Source organism: Hypanus sabinus, chromosome 3 (assembly GCF_030144855.1).
Source record: "Hypanus sabinus isolate sHypSab1 chromosome 3, sHypSab1.hap1, whole genome shotgun sequence".
Taxonomy (NCBI): domain Eukaryota; kingdom Metazoa; phylum Chordata; class Chondrichthyes; order Myliobatiformes; family Dasyatidae; genus Hypanus; species Hypanus sabinus.
The window spans coordinates 109158789-109175922 of record NC_082708.1 but is presented as its reverse complement, the minus strand read 5'-3'; the positions used below and the strand labels follow the sequence as shown (position 1 = coordinate 109175922).

Genomic DNA, 17134 nt, shown 5'->3' with positions numbered 1-17134 from the left:
TATTCTTGCTTTGGAGATAGTCCAGAGAAAATTCACCAGATTGATTCCAGATGTATTGGGATTGTCTTATGAAGAAATAGAAAGAGGATTGGGCCTGTAGAAATCAAGAGTTGGGCCTGTAGAAATCAAGAGTCTGGGAGGCTGAGTCATGATCTTATTGAAATATAAGATTTTGAGGAACTTGACAGAGTAGATGCCATGAGCATGTTGGAAATTTATTTACTTATTGACATACAGGCCCGGCACTTTGAGCCACACCACCTGGCAACTCTCAATTTAACGCTTGCCTAATCATGGGATAATTAACAATGACCAATTAACTCATCAGCTGGTACATCTTTGGACCGTTACATGAAACTGGTGGAGCACCCGGAGGAAACCCACGCAGTCACAGGAAGAACTCCTTACATGCCGTGGCAGGAATTGAACCCCGATCACCTGTACTGTAATACACTGTGCTGACCAATGTGCTGTCACGCTACTTCTTTTGAACTAAGGGCATTAGTTGCAGCATGGTAGATTACAAATACAAATTAACATAAACTTAAAGTAAAATATATATTATACATAACCTACATGATAACATAAACATAAAGTAAATGTAACAGTATTAGTGCAAGTAAAGGGAAAGAGGAAAGAAATATTGTCTCAGGTAATATTGAATTCATGTTGGTCCAAGAACTTAGTGGCAAGGGCTGAGCCTTGATGTGTGGTCTTTCAGGCTCCTGTACCTCCTGATTGATGGCAACATTGAAAAGAGGGCACAAAGGCATGGATCTTGGGTTCCTTCATGATGGATATGAGGCATCACCTCTTGTAGATGTCTTTGGTGCTGGGAGTGCTGTAGCCATGATAGAACTGGCTGAAACATTGTAGCCTCTTACACTCCTGTGTATATGATTGAAAGGGCATAGTTAGATTCGAAGTCTGGGATGAGAATTCAAAAATCTGCCCTTGCTGTACTGAGTCAGTTCAGGTTAGTGACAATGAGATAATGGGCATGGGGATAATGGTGTATGTTAGGTTAATGGATCCATTTTGGACGAACTTGAGTCGCTGAAATGTATAATGCAGGAAGATTATAGGGCAATACATTGTGGAAATAGGACTTTTGGCAACCCATCAATTCCCCATTGACACATCCTACTTCATAATCCCTCCTTCCACTCAAATCCTTTATAGATTCTACCATGCATCTATACACTAGGGGCAAGTTAGAGCAGCTAAATAGCACCCAAAGTTCAAAGTGCATTTTATTATCAAAATACATATACTTCATACAACCTTGAGATTCCTCTCCTTACAGGCAGCCATGAAACAAAGAACCCCAACAGGACCCATTGAAACAAAAGCAGACTTGTCAAACACACAATGTGCAGAGAGAGAAATAAAAAACAAGTCGTGCAAACAGTAAAGCGAGCAAGCAGCATTCAGAGCTGAAATTCAGAAGACCAGGCATCACTGCAGCCGATCCAGATGTCCACTCTTTGCAAGAAATAGCCTCAGTCCAGCACAGAGTCCAGCGAACACCGCAGAGCAGTGAGCTGAAATGGCCCGTCTCTCGCCTCTAACCCTGACCATTTCAATATGGGCTGACACTTAAACCATCCAAACCTGGGGTCATTCCTCGCCCACGGGCCTTGACATGGCCCCTACCCAACCTTTCCAATTTGGCTCAGCTCTTAAATCAATCAAACCTTAGATGTTTCCTCGACTTGGTATCTTTTGTGACTGTCACAAACATTGTTTCCAAGACAGGGGCTACATCCTTCTTCTTGGCCACTGTCTGGAGTTGACCAAGACAGATCTTAATCTTGTATCCATAATTAATGGCAGAAAAAAGAGAACTCAGATGCCAGCCATGCAGTCATAGGGCCAGCATTCAAATGCCACACAGAAAGCACCAAAGGTCAGAATTGTACTCAGACCACTGGCAGAGTGAAGCAGCCGTTCTGCTTGTTGTTCCACTGTGTTGTCACTGAAACGCTGAATTTAAATTGATCAAAGATGTCCATGAGGTTTTCAGAAGTAGGTGAGCTGGGCCATGGGCAGAAGCAGATGAAGTTAAGTGGGATGATTGGAGAAGCCTTGAAGCTGTAAAACATACATCTGAAGCTGAGCTCCGGATTAAGTCAGGACAATGAAATACCAAAGCCAAGGAGAATGACACTGGCCAAAGATGAAGTCGTTGATCTTATTTAACAGGAGCAAGTTTCGACTAATCGATTCATAATCATCAACGTTTTGACTATTACACAGACATCTTATTTCAAATTAATTGAAATCTTAACTTCCTGTTGGATTATGCAGGGTTCATTCATTGAAGTTCAAATTTAAAAGAATATTTATAATGGTCTGTAGTGGTTTCTGTAGCAAGTCAGAAGACTGTAATCCTTTAAAGTACACTTTCAGTAGTCAAATCAATCCACTGAACTTTGCTTCAGTCCAAATATTCATTCTATGTATGGTCTGGCTCAGTCTTAAAATATTTTAATCTGCAAATTGTTTAACAATACAGATGTAATCCAACATGCCTTAAATGGAAAGGTTTTTTAACATTTTGATTTCTCAGATTCAGTTGCTTAGCATGAGTACTGTGCAGAAGTCATATAAAGGGCCAGGGCCTATATTTAATTGTGGTTGTGGTATTTATTTTTCTCCCATGCCTTTTCTGGCATGGGACTAATTTACTTGTAATGGCAGGAAAAATCTCATCTTCTAAGCATTCGGCAGCACATCTTCCTTACTAATGTTTTCAAATAAGATTTCTTAGAATCTACTGCTATTTTGGGCTCTGGAAGATCTTCAGATTTCTGTTCAGCAGAAAAGTGAAGTCTGTGTTCTGGTGTTTATAAAAGTATTCCCACTGCACTAATTGTTTGGATTGACATTTTTCATCATTAAGTTGTATGGCAGGTGATTTGGAATAGCATAATAACATGGTCAGATTTCACACGGTTGGATTATCGTATGATCATGCGTCAAGCAATGCCTCCAACAGAGTTGGCAAGACTATTACTAATCCATGTCTGTCTAAGACTGTATTGGCTCATCAGTTTTTCTATCCCCAGTTCATTTCTCACATATCCCAAAATCAGAATCGAATTTCTTATCACTCACATATATAATATGAAATGTTTTGTTAACAGAGCATAAAATTACAATAAATGACAGCAATAAATTACAGTGCAAATAAAGAATAATGCGGTACTGTTCATGACTTCATGGGCCATTCAGAAATCTGATGGAAGAGGAGAAAAGGCTGTTTTTGAATTGCTGAGTGTGAGTCATTAGATTTCAGTACTTCTCCCTGACTGTAGTAACGAGAAGAGGACATGAGGATGTTCTTAGTGATGGATGCCACTTCCGTGAAGCACCTCTTGATGCAGATGTCCTTGATGGTGGGGAGGGTTGTGCTACAACCATCGGCAGAGTCTCGTGATCTTATGCATTAGAGCAGGGGCGTCAAACTCAAATACACAGTGGGCCAAAATTTAAAAATCGGTACAAGTCGAGGGCCGGACTGGTTCAGTGTTTATTGCAAAAGTTATTGAAATGAATTTATTACACATGTTAACCTGGAACTAACAAAGCTTAGGTTATTGCCTACAAAAACAACATTGAACATTAAATAAATAAAAAATCAGTTGCATTTTTTTCTTATGGCTTTATCTGCAGCTTTTCCGGAGTAATTTCTAATAAAAACATTTTTCCACAGGCCAACACTCTGTGATTCACATTAGTCTAAGCCAGATACTTGGCATCTCATCTTGGATGCAAGTTCATCAATGTTTGGAGTCAGGCTCTGAGCTGAGGAAATCCTCAGAATTGAGTGAAGGTGTTCATCAGAAAGACGACTCCTGTTTTGTTTATCTTCATCAAAGAGAACAGTTGTTCACACAGATATGTGCTGCCAAACATAGAGAGCATTTGAGCAGCTTGGGTATGCAGCTGGGGCATCGTGTCGGGAATGAAACGTAGAAACTGTGCAGCGCCCACCGAGTCATACTTTGCCTTAAGTGTGTCACTACATTGGAGTTCAATCAGCTCCATTTGTATGTTGGTTGGTGCGCTTTCCATGTCAGCTGCAAATGGATTACTGCGCAGTTCAAACCTGATTTTCTGGGCTTCGAAGTCAGCAAATCGCCGTGTGAAGTCGGCACCAAGTATGCTAAGTTTTTCAGCAAACTTTACACGTGGGAACACTGCGGTAGAAACCTGCTCTTTCATAGTTTGGCAACACGGAAAATGGCTCAAGTTTTCTTGCTGCATCTGCATCTCCCACAGGCGCAGCTTGGTTTTAAAAGCCCTCACTGCAGCGTACATGTCTGTGATCACACGACCCCGCCCCTGAAGCTGCAGGTTGAGCGCATTGAGATAGCTCGTGATGTCACACAGAAACGCCATTTCACAAAGCAACTTTTTATCCTGGAGCTCTGTTGTGTGTTTCTCTTTGCTTTCCATGAACTGACAGATCTCCTCACGCAACTCGAAACATCTTTTCAGCACTTTTCCTTGGCTTAACCATCGCACCTCTGTGTGATAGGGCAAATCATTATATTCTGAACCCAACTCCTCCAGAAACGACTTGAACTCGTGGTGATTTAAACCTTTGGCTCTTATGAAGTTAACTGCTCGTGTTATGGTGCTCATTATATGTTCCATTTTCAAGGCTTTGCCACACAACAATTCCTGGTGTATGATGCAGTGATAAGCTGTCAGCTCACCTGCGCCGTTTTCCTCCCGCATCTTCTCCCGGATCCTGCCCACCAATCCACTCTTTTGACCGCACATCGCGGGCGCTCCATCTGTTGTCAGTCCCACAAGTTTATCCCAAGGCAGCCTCATTATATTTACACATCTGGATACCTCTTCAAAGAGATCTTTTCCAGTAGTTGTGCCATGCATTGATCTTAATTACAAAAGTTCCTCTGTTACACACAGACTTGAGTCCACTCCACGAATGAAAATTGACAATTGGGCAGTATCAGAAGTGTCCCTGCTCTCATCCACAGCAAGGGAATATGCGAAGAAATCTCTTCCCTTCCCCACCAGCTGTTGTTGTAGATTGGTGGCAAGCTCACGTACACGGTCAGCAACGGTGTTTCTGCTCAAGCTCACGTTTGAAAATGCTTGCCTTTTATCTGGGCACACGACGTCGCAAACTTTCATCATGCAGTTTTTAACAAATTCTCCCTCAGTAAAGGGCCGGGCTGATTTAGCGATCTCTGCTGCCACAACAAAACTAGCCTTTACAGCGGCCTCACTTTGTGTTTTGGCTTTTGTGAACATAGCCTGCTGTGACACCAGACTTCTTTTCAACTCTTCTACCTTCTGGAGCTTCTGTTTCTTGTCCAGATGCTTGTATCTGTCGTGTTGTTTCGTTTCATAGTGTCGTCTTACATTATACTCTTTAATTACAGCCACACCATCTCCGCACACAAGACAAACAGGTTTGCCCTTTATATCTGCGAACATATACACTGCCTCCCACCTGCCTTGAAAACCCCTGTTTTCAAAGTCCACCTTTCGTTCAGCCATTTTTGGGGTGAGGGATAGCTGAAAGTTGACCACACGTGATTAGCACCATAAGGATGCTGATGAGAGAGTAAGGCAAGCGTGAGCAATGCACTGGCAGTGCATTGTGGGATTTGTAGTATTAGTGGTGCATGCAATATACCGGCGGGCCAGCTCTAATAGAAAAGAAATTTATTCATTAATGATATTCAGGAAATAAACCAGGGAAACCGAATAAACACTAAAAAACCTGAAAACCTTGTACCTGAATAAACTCAGCATTAGCCATATCATACGCCATAGGCGCTTCGATTACTGGGGCCAGCTTTAATAGTAATTAGATATTATCTCGCGGGCTGGATTTGGCCCACAGGCCTTGAGTTTGACATATATGCATTACAGCATCCACGCCAGGTTGTGATGCAACCAGTCAGAATAGTCTCCACCATGCATCCATAGGAATAGAGTCTTTGATGACATTCCAGATCTTCTTAAACTCCTTACAAAGTAGAGCTGTTGGCTCTTTGCATTGACGCCATTATTTTTGGTGATTTCTATTGTTTGATGTGACCACATTGTTCACACAGATCAGCATGGTGTGCAGAATTTGGAATTGGAATTGGTTTGCTGTCACATGAACCGAGGTACAGCGAAAAGTTTGCCTTGCCTACTGTTCACACGGATCAAATAATTACACAGTGCCCTGTGTAGTACAAGGGAAAAGCAATAACAGAATGCAAAATGAAGTGCTACAGGTGGCAGGTACTTTCAGGCTTTTGTATCTTCTGCCCTAAGGGAGAACGGAGAATGGGGTGGGTGGGGTGTATGATTATGATAGCTACTTAACTGAAGCAGCAAGAAGTATAGGTGGAGGGTCCCTGGAGGGGAGGGAGGCCAGTTTCTGTGATGCGTTAAGTATTTGTCATGATTACAGTTGATTGTAATGCTGAAAGTTTGAAGTGATCACTGCACTTGGACTGATTACTAATGATTGCAATGGTTACTGTTCTTTGCAACGAGCACCATGGTTATATATGGTTATATTGGGCTGAGTGCACGTCGGTGGGTCTAGGTGAGAGTAAACGTTTGGCACGGACTAGAAGGGCCAAGATGGCTTGTTTCTGTGCTGTAATTGTTATATGGTCTACATACTGTTTGGAAGAATCATACTCATTCACAGAGATCATCATAATTTGATCAGCAAAGGTTCAAATTACATTTATTAACAAAGTATGTATGCAGTACACAACTCTGAGATCTGTCTTTCCACAGACAGCCATGAAACAAAGAAAACCATGGAACCCATCAAGAAAACTACCAAATCCGTCGCAGCATGTGCAAAAAAAATTGCACAAACAGCAATCAAAAGAACATGGAATATAAAACACAAAATCAAAAGTGTCCATATTCAGTTCAGCTCAGTGTCATCATCTGCAGACCACACCAATTCAAAATCGCCCAAAAATAACAACAAAAAAAGAAGTGACCAGAAATAGAAACACATCATAATGTGAATTTTTGCACCCAATCCACAAACCGTGTCGGTTAAACCAGGGTTTGATCTTAATGATTTGCTGTGATAATGACATTTGAAATTATCTCCATCATTAGTGGTGATCACTGTTGTTCGCATTAATCACATTTATAGTAATTACATTTGTCTCCCATGGGAAAGAATTGGCATCAATTTCACATTGTTCAAAAACATCTTCTATGATTTGCAATGGTGAATATTTCTTTGTCAAAGTATAGATAGTTACATGATAATATTCATTTCAAATATTGAAATATTATCTGGGGTCATTCTTTCCTTTATTTGCACTATTTTGTAATTTTATGTTTGTACTGTACTGCCACAAAACAACAAATTTCATGTTGTATAAGACAGTGATAATAAATCTGATTCTGATTCTGCCTTGCAGGATAAATGAACCTCTGTCTCAAACTAATACAGATCCAGCATGCTCTGATCATTAGTGTTTTTCCCATTCTGGCAGCCGATGGGCAAGGCTAAGGAGGATTTTGATAGGCTGTGACCCAGTTGAAAATATGCCGAGCTTCCTGAGCCAGTTCAGTGCCCAGCCGTGTGCAGATGATTAGCAGAATCTGGAGACTTGTTGAGAATCTGCGCAGAATAAAGTAAACTTAGTCTAGGATTAAGGTAAAAATAGGTGCTTCGAAGTTTCAAAGTGTATTTCTTATCAAAGTATGTACGCAGTACACAAATCTGAGCTACGTCTTCCCCACAGACAGCCACAAAACAAACACAACCACAGAACCTGTTCAAAGAAAGACATCAACCCCACCCCACACACACACACAAAAAAATCAATCAATTAGTAAAATAAAAGTGAAAAACACAGAATGTAAAACACAGAACTGAAAGAGGCCAGGCATATTCAGTTCAGCCGAGTGTTCATTACCTGCAGGCTGTCCTGATTCAAAACCACCCAAAATGCTGACAAAAGAAGGTTCAACCAGATACACATCACAATGTGAACCTCGGAGTCCAATCCTCAGACTGCATTGATTAAACCTCGCCAGAACTCCGGCACCATCCTCAGACAGAACGGAGCAAGAGAGAGAGACCATTCAAAAACCGGGGCCTTCCTTCAGGAGCAGAGGGACCGTCACACACAGACACCGTCCTCTGGCAACAGTGTGTAACAAGTTGGTAGATGGAGCTGAACACCTGCCCACCTTCTGCACTCACTTCGACGATTTCAACTTTCCTCAGTGCACTAATTGACGAGATTGGTGAGAAATAGAATCAGTGCCTATTAGATGGGCTAAAGAATCTGTTCCTGTGCTTTATTTCTCAATGACTCCCTGCCAAATAGAAAAGTTCATCCCTACAAATTAGTTTGCTTGCAGTAATCAGTCTGCTTTAATGTAATTTAGGAACAGACATTTTCAACAGCTGATAAACAAATGTGCATGCGCGCACACACACACACACACACACACACACACACACACACACACACACACACACACACACACACACACACACACACACACACACACACACACACACACACACACACACACACACCTCATTTGTGACCCAGAATTGAGAGTTGTGAAAACTCAGGCCCTATCACCCTTAACCAAAACAGCTTCTCCTTTCTTTAAAAGAAAGCTAAGCTGCCTTTCTTTTATCTGTAATCTCTTTTGATATAATACATACAGACTACGGACTTTCACCTCCAGTCACCCAATAAAGAAACAATGCAAAGTCTTGGAAATATGAAAGTGCTCTTGCGCAAAATGAGAATCTTTCATCTTAGCAGAGGGAAGAAAAACGCAGCTGGGACTACTGTAAACAAGATAGTAATATTATACTTTGTCTTTAAGAGAGAAGGTGAATGTTTATTCCGGTGAAAAGTGGTGCAGTAGATGAAGGGTGCAGGTTATGGGTCCATTCATTGTTCTAAGACTTCAGATTTCATTGACATGGTTACTTATACACAACCATTCTCTGGAGCTATGCCAGTTATTTGATGTTGTGGTCCTCACCAATCTTGGCAATTAGCTTGCAGACATTTCAGTCGAGGTAACATCCTTAGTGTGCAGTTGTGAGTGTTTCTCTCTGGGAGTGGTCACATTTATGTGGGCCCCTGTTTGCTTGCCTCAATCCTGATTGGCTACCCCTTCAGTTGACCTTTGAATTCTATTGGCTCATGTTTCTTTGGCTCTTCAGGATTTGTAGATGGCGTCTATTTTGATGTGTTCTTTTTTCAGAGTTATCAGAAGAGAACCACGCTTCTAAGAGTTCTGTGTTCAAGTTACCTCCCCATTGCCGTCAAATTCCTCCAGTTCCCTCCTTCTACAGAGAATCTACCAATTCTGATCCATAATGTTGAGTACTTCAAAAATGTTCTTTCGTTTGAGGAATAAAATACAAGATCAGTTGTTTTGGAAAACCTAAGTTAATAATTGTGATATAGGCATCTTTACAGTATAAATAGCCAGTACATGGGCCAGCACTGTCATGAATTCTTTGGGTTTGTAGGTATAAACTTGCCTCCCTTAGAATGGAAGAATAAATCTGTTCCATTCATCTCTTTCAAACTCTGGTGCCTCACTCTGCCAACCATTCTGAGACTAAAGAATTACTTCTATCATGAATTGCTGTCATATCTTCTCCACTAGAGAATATTAAATGAACCATGTGTTGTCCATAGCTGAACCGGGACATCTGCTCCCTACTGAAATCCAGGACTGCAGTGTTTAGATCAGGCGACCCTGACCTGTACAAGAAATTGAGATGTGACTGCTGTAAAGCTATCATGAATGCCAAGTGACTAATACCAATCTGAATTCAGTCCCTGGCCAGCCATCAATTGTAGCAAGTACTGTAACAGGCTACAAAGTGAAATTGGGCGGCACTGCCGACAACACTGCATCCCTTCTTGATGAGCTTATGAACGTCACCACCTGATCCAACAGCCTCCATTGCACCTGGACCCACACCTACTGTTGCAGACATAAGATCAGCCTTCCGGAGCCTGAAACCATTGAAAGCATCTGGCCTGAATAGTATCCCTGGCGGTGCCCTTAGTTCTTGCACAGATCAACTGGTGGCGGTATTTGCAGACATGTTTAACTTCTCCCTGATTCAATCTGAGGATCCCACCTGCTTTAAGAAGATCACTATCATCCCAGTAAAGTAAGGGAACAGGCCTAATGACTGTGGCTCTGACGCCCACCATCATGAAGTATTTCCAGAGGCTGGTCATGACATACATTTACTCCAGCCTGCCAGACAACCTGAACCCATTGCGATTTGCCCACCACTGACACAGGTCTATGGCAGAAGTTATCTTCCTGGTCCTATATTTATCTTTGGAGCATTTGGACAGCAAAGATGCCTAACTAGTTTATTGACTGCACATTTACCTTCAGTGTTATAATTCCAAGTAAATTCACCATACTCTCATGACCACAACCTTTTCCTCATTGTCAACAAAACCAAGATCTGGTCATTGACTTCAGGAAGGTTAGTGGTGTACACTCCTGTTTACATGAAAAGAGCTGAGGTTGAGAGAGTTGGGAGCTTCAAGTTCCTCGGAGTGAACATCAGAAATAACCTGTGTTAGTCAAACCACATAGATACCATAGCCAGAAAAGCTCACCAGCCTCTCTACTTCCTAAGGAGTTAAAGAAATTTGGCAAGTCCCCTTTGACTGTCACCAATTTATATCAACGCACCACGTTGATAATTCTATCTGGAAGTATCGCAGCATCATTATGGCAACTGCTCTGCCTGACACTAAGTTGTGTGGACATAACTTAGCATGTCATGGAAACTAGCCTCCCCTACATGGATTCTATCTACACTTCTGATTGCCTTGATATAGCGCACAAAATAATTAAAGACCCCATTCATCCCTCACATTTTCTGTTCTCCCCACAACCGTCAGGCAGAAGATACAAATGCCTGAAAGCATGTACCGGCAAGTTGAAGAACAGTTTCTACACCACTAAGACTATTGAATGGTTCCTTGTAAGGTGGACTCTCAATCTCACAATCTACCTCATTATTGTCTGCTTGCATTGTGCTTTCTTTGTAGGTCTTTATTCTGCATTCTGTTACTACTACCCAGTGCACTATAGTAATGAAATAATCTCAGAGTATGGCATGCAAACCAAAGTTATTCATTGTACCTCAGTGTATGTGACAATAATAAACCAATGATCTCACCCATAGAGCCTTTTAATAATTATCCTTTGTCCACTATCAAGACATCCACTATCTCCAGAATCTCCGCTTTTAAACTGTGAAATGTAAATCACTAGGTCCTTGGCATCTATCAGTATTCAAGCTCATCAATTTCTCGGGTGATATATTTTACTGATGCATAACTCTTTTAGCTCCCTAGTCTTACTAAACCCCAATTTTCTCATTAATTTGGCTGTTTTACGTTTATCCCCTTAAAGACTAACACAAAAAATATCTTTAATTCCTCTGCCATCTCCTTATTCCCCATTATTAATTCTCATCTCTGGGTCTCGAAGGGGCTCTTATTTGCCATGGTTAATCCTTTGCTATATGCCTACAAATAAAAACATGTGAAGTCTGCTTCTCAGTAGTGTTCTCCATATTGCTTTTTCATTAACATTTTATTTGTTCTCCTCTGCTGAGTCCTAAAAAACTTACCAATATTCAGTCCTTCTGCTATTTTGAGCAACGTTATTAGACGCTTCTTTAGAGCTTTAATTACTTGTCAGCAATGGATGACTCACTTTCCCTGTTGGGTTTCTTGGCTTGAAGAATTTATATATATATATCTATAGCAGTAATGAGAAAAGGGCATGCCCTAGGTTATAGGGTCCTTAATGATGGATGCCACCTTTTTGAGTCATTGCTCCCTGAAGATGTCCTGGAAACTGTGGAGTCTGACTTTGCATAGTTATATGAATTTAGATGTGAACAACAGTAAAGTTTAAGCGCAGAGAGGGATCAAACAAATTTGTGCATCACCCCAACTGTGCTCTCAATCCTATATGTTATAACATTGCGCATTATTACCCGACAAGATATCTGTTGAAATGAGCTAATCTGCCGGATGAATAGGAATCCGTTCAAACCCCATCCTCTAAACTCCAAAACCAAGGTCACCTTTGTTCTGCCATTAGCATGTAATATGCAAATAACTCAGAGGTCTTTGCATCGTCATTATTGATTCATCTACTCAAATATGTAAGAATAGGTCTTACATTAAACATCAGCAAATCACGGTCTCTCATCAATCCATCCCTGCTGGACAATAACGATCCTCAACATGACCTTGGGAAACACGGACCACTTCCTATTCCTCAGGGACCATATTTCAGTTGAGATATCAACTGAAGCAAGTCAGCGCGGTCTTGACCCGCCTGTGGAAAAATGTTCAATATCAAAGCCAGAAACACAGCACAAAGTCATGGTCTGCCAGGCAGCAGTGAACTGAGAAACTTTAACTAGCCAAAACAGGTGCCTTTGGGTACTGTTTCTACATAATCATTTCAATCCACTGGAAGGACTATTGTTCCTGTCCAGGCCAATGTCCTCAGCACTGAGACTTCTATTAACTCAAGCCAGCTCTAAGTGTCAGGAAACGTTACCTGACAACAGATTCCTCAAACAGACAGTCCAATCTGAGCCTCATCATAGTACAAGGTTTCATGATAAACACTCTGAGTCTTCTTAAAAAAAATGTAGTGTCCTCACTCACGGGAATTTCAGGCTAATAACCCATCACAGTGAAGGAGGGGCATCTAGGATGCCATCAAGTACCTTCAGCCTCTTTGTAGGATCTTGTGTAAGATGCTGGCTAAATACCCACCTTCCTGCCCCATAAAGCATGACCTGCTTGCCAGTGATAGAATCCATGGGTCCTACAATGGTTTCACCAATCAGTTCAGAATCCTCATAAATGGAGTGGAAGCTATTCATCCTGGATCCTGAACAGATGAAGATTCACCTTAGCAATATGTGCTCTCACATTCTTAATACACAGTTTCAGAGAGCAGTCTGACATACTTAATAACCCCTTGTACTCTAATGGTCAATATATTTTTTGTTGGCTCAGAAAAGTAAGTTTATATCATGGCAAACGACCTGAATTATCTTGAGGGTGTAATTGTGATTCAAGTTTTCACATGAATCTTCTTGTGTTCACTTATTGAACCTGCCTTTTGCCAGACTAAACAAATCATTGCCAGAGAAGAACTGCCAAAGTCTGTTTAAACTGTAACATACACATTCTCTTGAAAAGAAGTGAGAGGGGGAGTTTTTATATTCCTGAGAAAAGGAATAGCCTGTGTCAAATGAAAGGTCACATGATCTGAGAAGGTGGGATGCCAGAGATTTAATAAGAAGTTTGGAGGAGTGTAAACTTGCTTCACACATTCTTAATTCATTGAACAGTGCCAGCTTACAGGAAAACAAACAGTGATTGCCTTCAAGAAAGACTGGTTGGAACACTCTGACATCTGTCCTAGGTGAGTGAAATTTCATTAGGTCTTGTCACATGATGCATCAACAATGAGGAGGTCACAACAGTCTGAGCTTTAAACAGAAACTAATCGGGCTTATTTGTATTTATATTTCTTAGCTGCAGTTTGTCCTGTTTAAATGTGGATATAAGGAATGAAAATCGGCCAATTTTTGTACATTGCCTCATTGGTACGTAGATCCTAACTTGAAATACCAAAATCAGTTGGGAGCAGCATCTTGAGATTAATGCAAATTAATCAATTTAACATTTAGAGCACAATTTTATAAGTTGGCATGTCAGGCAGGAAACTCTGTTCAGCGAACATAGGAATTCTGGCTAGAGCTGTACATGACACTTCCTCTATTTATTAAGTGTCCTATGGTAGTGACATTATGATATATCCATACAAGGCTTCGGACATCTGTTTTCATGAGAATAAAATTCAAAGGACTTTGACTAAGTCATTTGAGTAAGAAAATGAATGATCTGTTATTTCAGCACCATTTTCCACTGTGTACCCATTATCATTGATTTCTTTAAACTTCAGAACTCTATTGATCTATGTTTCAAATGAGTGTAATAAATGAACCTCCACTGTCCATTGTTCCCAAACTCCTCAGCTAGAACAAATACCTTACCCACAGCTAACCTAACAAGCCATTTGAATTTTGGATTTCAATAAGATCTCCTCTCATTCTTCTAAGCTTCAGGGAATATAGTCCCCATCTACTTAATCTTTTCCTTAGTCAGGTGTATTTGTTTACATATTCTATTGATTAAATCTTGCACAATACATTTCAAAAATTGCTTCTCTGCCTGTGGAAGCCCATTCTTTCTTCATAATAACTTTAATTTAAAGCACTTATAATTTCTTAGGCGCTATTTAACTAATTAGAGATTGTTGGCAATTCCTGGAACAAGTTACTTATTCTCGCAATTTTAATCAATTTGGTAAATCCTGAGGAAATCTTGTTAGTTGTTGTTCTGTGTCTACCAGATCTACCTTTGTCTATATAAAGAAATGGATCTTGTTAAACTGCTTTTCAGTTAATCACCTTCTTTCATTGATTGGATTTTTGGAGGTTCTGTTATCAAAAAGGTGACTGACAGAAATTTTAACCTTGCATTTACAAGGGGAATCAAATTCTTGAAAGCAGGAACCTGATCCTTAACCAGGGGAGTTAACTTTATAGCCGAACCCACTTAGGAATTGTTTAAGTAAACAGATTTCCAAATATGGTTTATCAATTTGCAATTCAAATTTCCCAAGGCTCAGGAAACCTGGTAGCTGAAAGAAGTTGAGTGCTGCCAATTGCCATAGCAGTTCTCTTGGACTGGAAAGACCAGGACTGCTGCCCTCCAGCGCTCTACATTGAACTGCTTACCTTCATACAGCTGACCCACTGCTTCACTCCAATGATCTCCCTGCTGTCAGTTCTGAATGGTGTCCTCATTTGCTCCTTAGTTCCTGGATTGAGTAATCTAAGGTTCAAGATGTTTAAGTTCAAGTTCAGTTTATTGTCATTCAGCTGTGCTCATGCATACTGCCAAACAAAGTACCATTCCTCCAGACCAAAGTGCACAACATAGTATATATAACTCACACACATAACACATAAAGAAACATTATCATCAGTAAATTAACAAACAATAAGGTGTACACACAACACAAGTTAAAGAAATGAACAGTTTAATGCTACTGGCATTTCATGCATGATGAGACCTGGGTGGTGGCAGGGAATTCAGTCATCTCACAGCCTGTGGGGCTGAAGCTGTTTCTCATCCTGACGGTTCTTGTCCTAATGCAATGGTACCTCCTGCCTGATGGTAGGTGTTCAAAGAGATTGTTGGACAAATAGGAGGATTATTGACAATGCTAAAGGCCCTGCGTACACAGCACTCCTGATAAATTCAGCTGAATAGAGACCCTAATAATCCTCTCAGCAGTCTTTGCAATTCTTTTGTAGGAATTTGCTGTCACATGCCTTGGAACTCCCATAGCAGACCATGAGGTAGATGGTTAGGGTGCTGTCGATGGAGCCCCTGTAAAAGTTGGTTCGAATGTGATGGGGAAAGTTTCACTCACCTCCTTCTCCTCTGGAAGGGGAGTTGCAGCTGTACTTTCATGACCAAAGAGATGGTGCTGATGGACCAGGCTAGATTGTCTGTTATGTGCACTCCCAGAAACTTGGTTCTCCAAACTAACTCCTTGGAGCCACGTATGTGCAGAGAGGAGTGGTCATCCTGCACTTTCTGAAAGCCCACAGCCATCTCTTTGGTCTTGTCCACAATGAGACTCAATTTATTGTGCTCACACCATTAAAGCCCTGCTCTACTTCCTCTTTGTACACCAACTCTTTGTTGTTGTTGGTGAGGCTAATCATGTTGTGTCACCAGCGAACTTGATGATTGGGTTTGAACTGGATCTAGCAGTGCTGTCATGTGTCAACAGTGTGAAAAGCAGTGGGATGAACACGCAGGCCACTGGCGCTCTGCGTGATGAAGCTAGCGATGTTCCTGCCAACATGTGGCCTTTCTGTCAAGAAGTCCAGGAGCCAGTTCAGAAAGAGGTGTTGAGACCCGACGAGAACAGTTTACCCATCAGCTTCTGAGGGACGATTGTATTAAATGCCAAGATGAAATTAATAAACAGCATCCTGGTGTATGAGGCATCGGTTTCCAGGTGGAACAGGATGTATTGGTGTTCAGAGACTATGGCATCATCAGAGAACCGCTTTGAGCAATATGCAAACTGGAAAGGGTCCAATGTAACAGGTAAATGGAATTTAATGCAATCCATAACCAGCCGCTCAAAGAAATAGTGGAGATTCCCATATAAATGCCAGCTATTAGCTGAATCCAGACAGCTGCCAGATAGAAAAACATAAAACAAGTTGTTCCATCAGGACAGCTGCATTGTCATGTTAACTTTCATTTCAAAGTTTCCTGGCTGCTAAAGTATTTCTGCACTCTTTGCATTTGCTTGTAGATATTTGCATGTGCCAAAACCTATTCCCTTTTTTAATCTGCTGTTCCAGAAATATGGAAAATCTCATATTCCACAATATTTATAACTGATACCAAATGGATCCACCCCTTATTGAGGGGACACTGAGGGCAGAGAGAGGGGTATTTATGTCATGGGGGGGCAGGGTGATCTTTGATATTGAATATTAAGCCACATATTTTCACCTCAACTCATCTTATATTCTTGATATTTTTCTTAATTATATATCATTATTATTTCTTTCTTTTTGTATTTGCACAGTTTGTTGTCTTTTGTACACTGATTATATCATGGGTCTTATTCTATTATGGATTGATTATGTCGGCAAGAAAATAAATCTCAGGGTTGGACAGGGTGACATATATGTACTTTGATAATAAATTTACTTTGAACTTTGATATCACAAGCTAGCAAACTATGGAGGAAAGAAGAGGGTCCCTTTGCTGAAATTTGGAGCAAAAGGCCAATTGCTGGAGGAACTCAGTGAGTCAGGCAGTCTGCGGAGGCAAAGGACTAGTCGATATTTCAGGTTATGACTCTGCATTGGGACTGGGTCAGGGTGCTGAGACAAGTTAGCTGTCCCAGGTAGTATGTTAGCAAAATCAAAAGCAAAAGTGGAATCACT

The 17134-nt window shown here is 41.0% G+C and overlaps 1 protein-coding gene and 1 pseudogene across 1 annotated transcript in view; one reads left to right on the top strand and one right to left on the bottom strand.

Annotated features, from left to right (window-relative positions):
• The window catches only part of pdgfc (platelet derived growth factor c), a 273557-nt gene that overhangs the window by 104153 nt on the left and 152270 nt on the right, over positions 1-17134 (top strand). The gene's annotated exons all lie outside the window — the stretch shown is intronic.
• Positions 3785-5541, bottom strand: LOC132390816 (general transcription factor II-I repeat domain-containing protein 2-like; annotated as a pseudogene).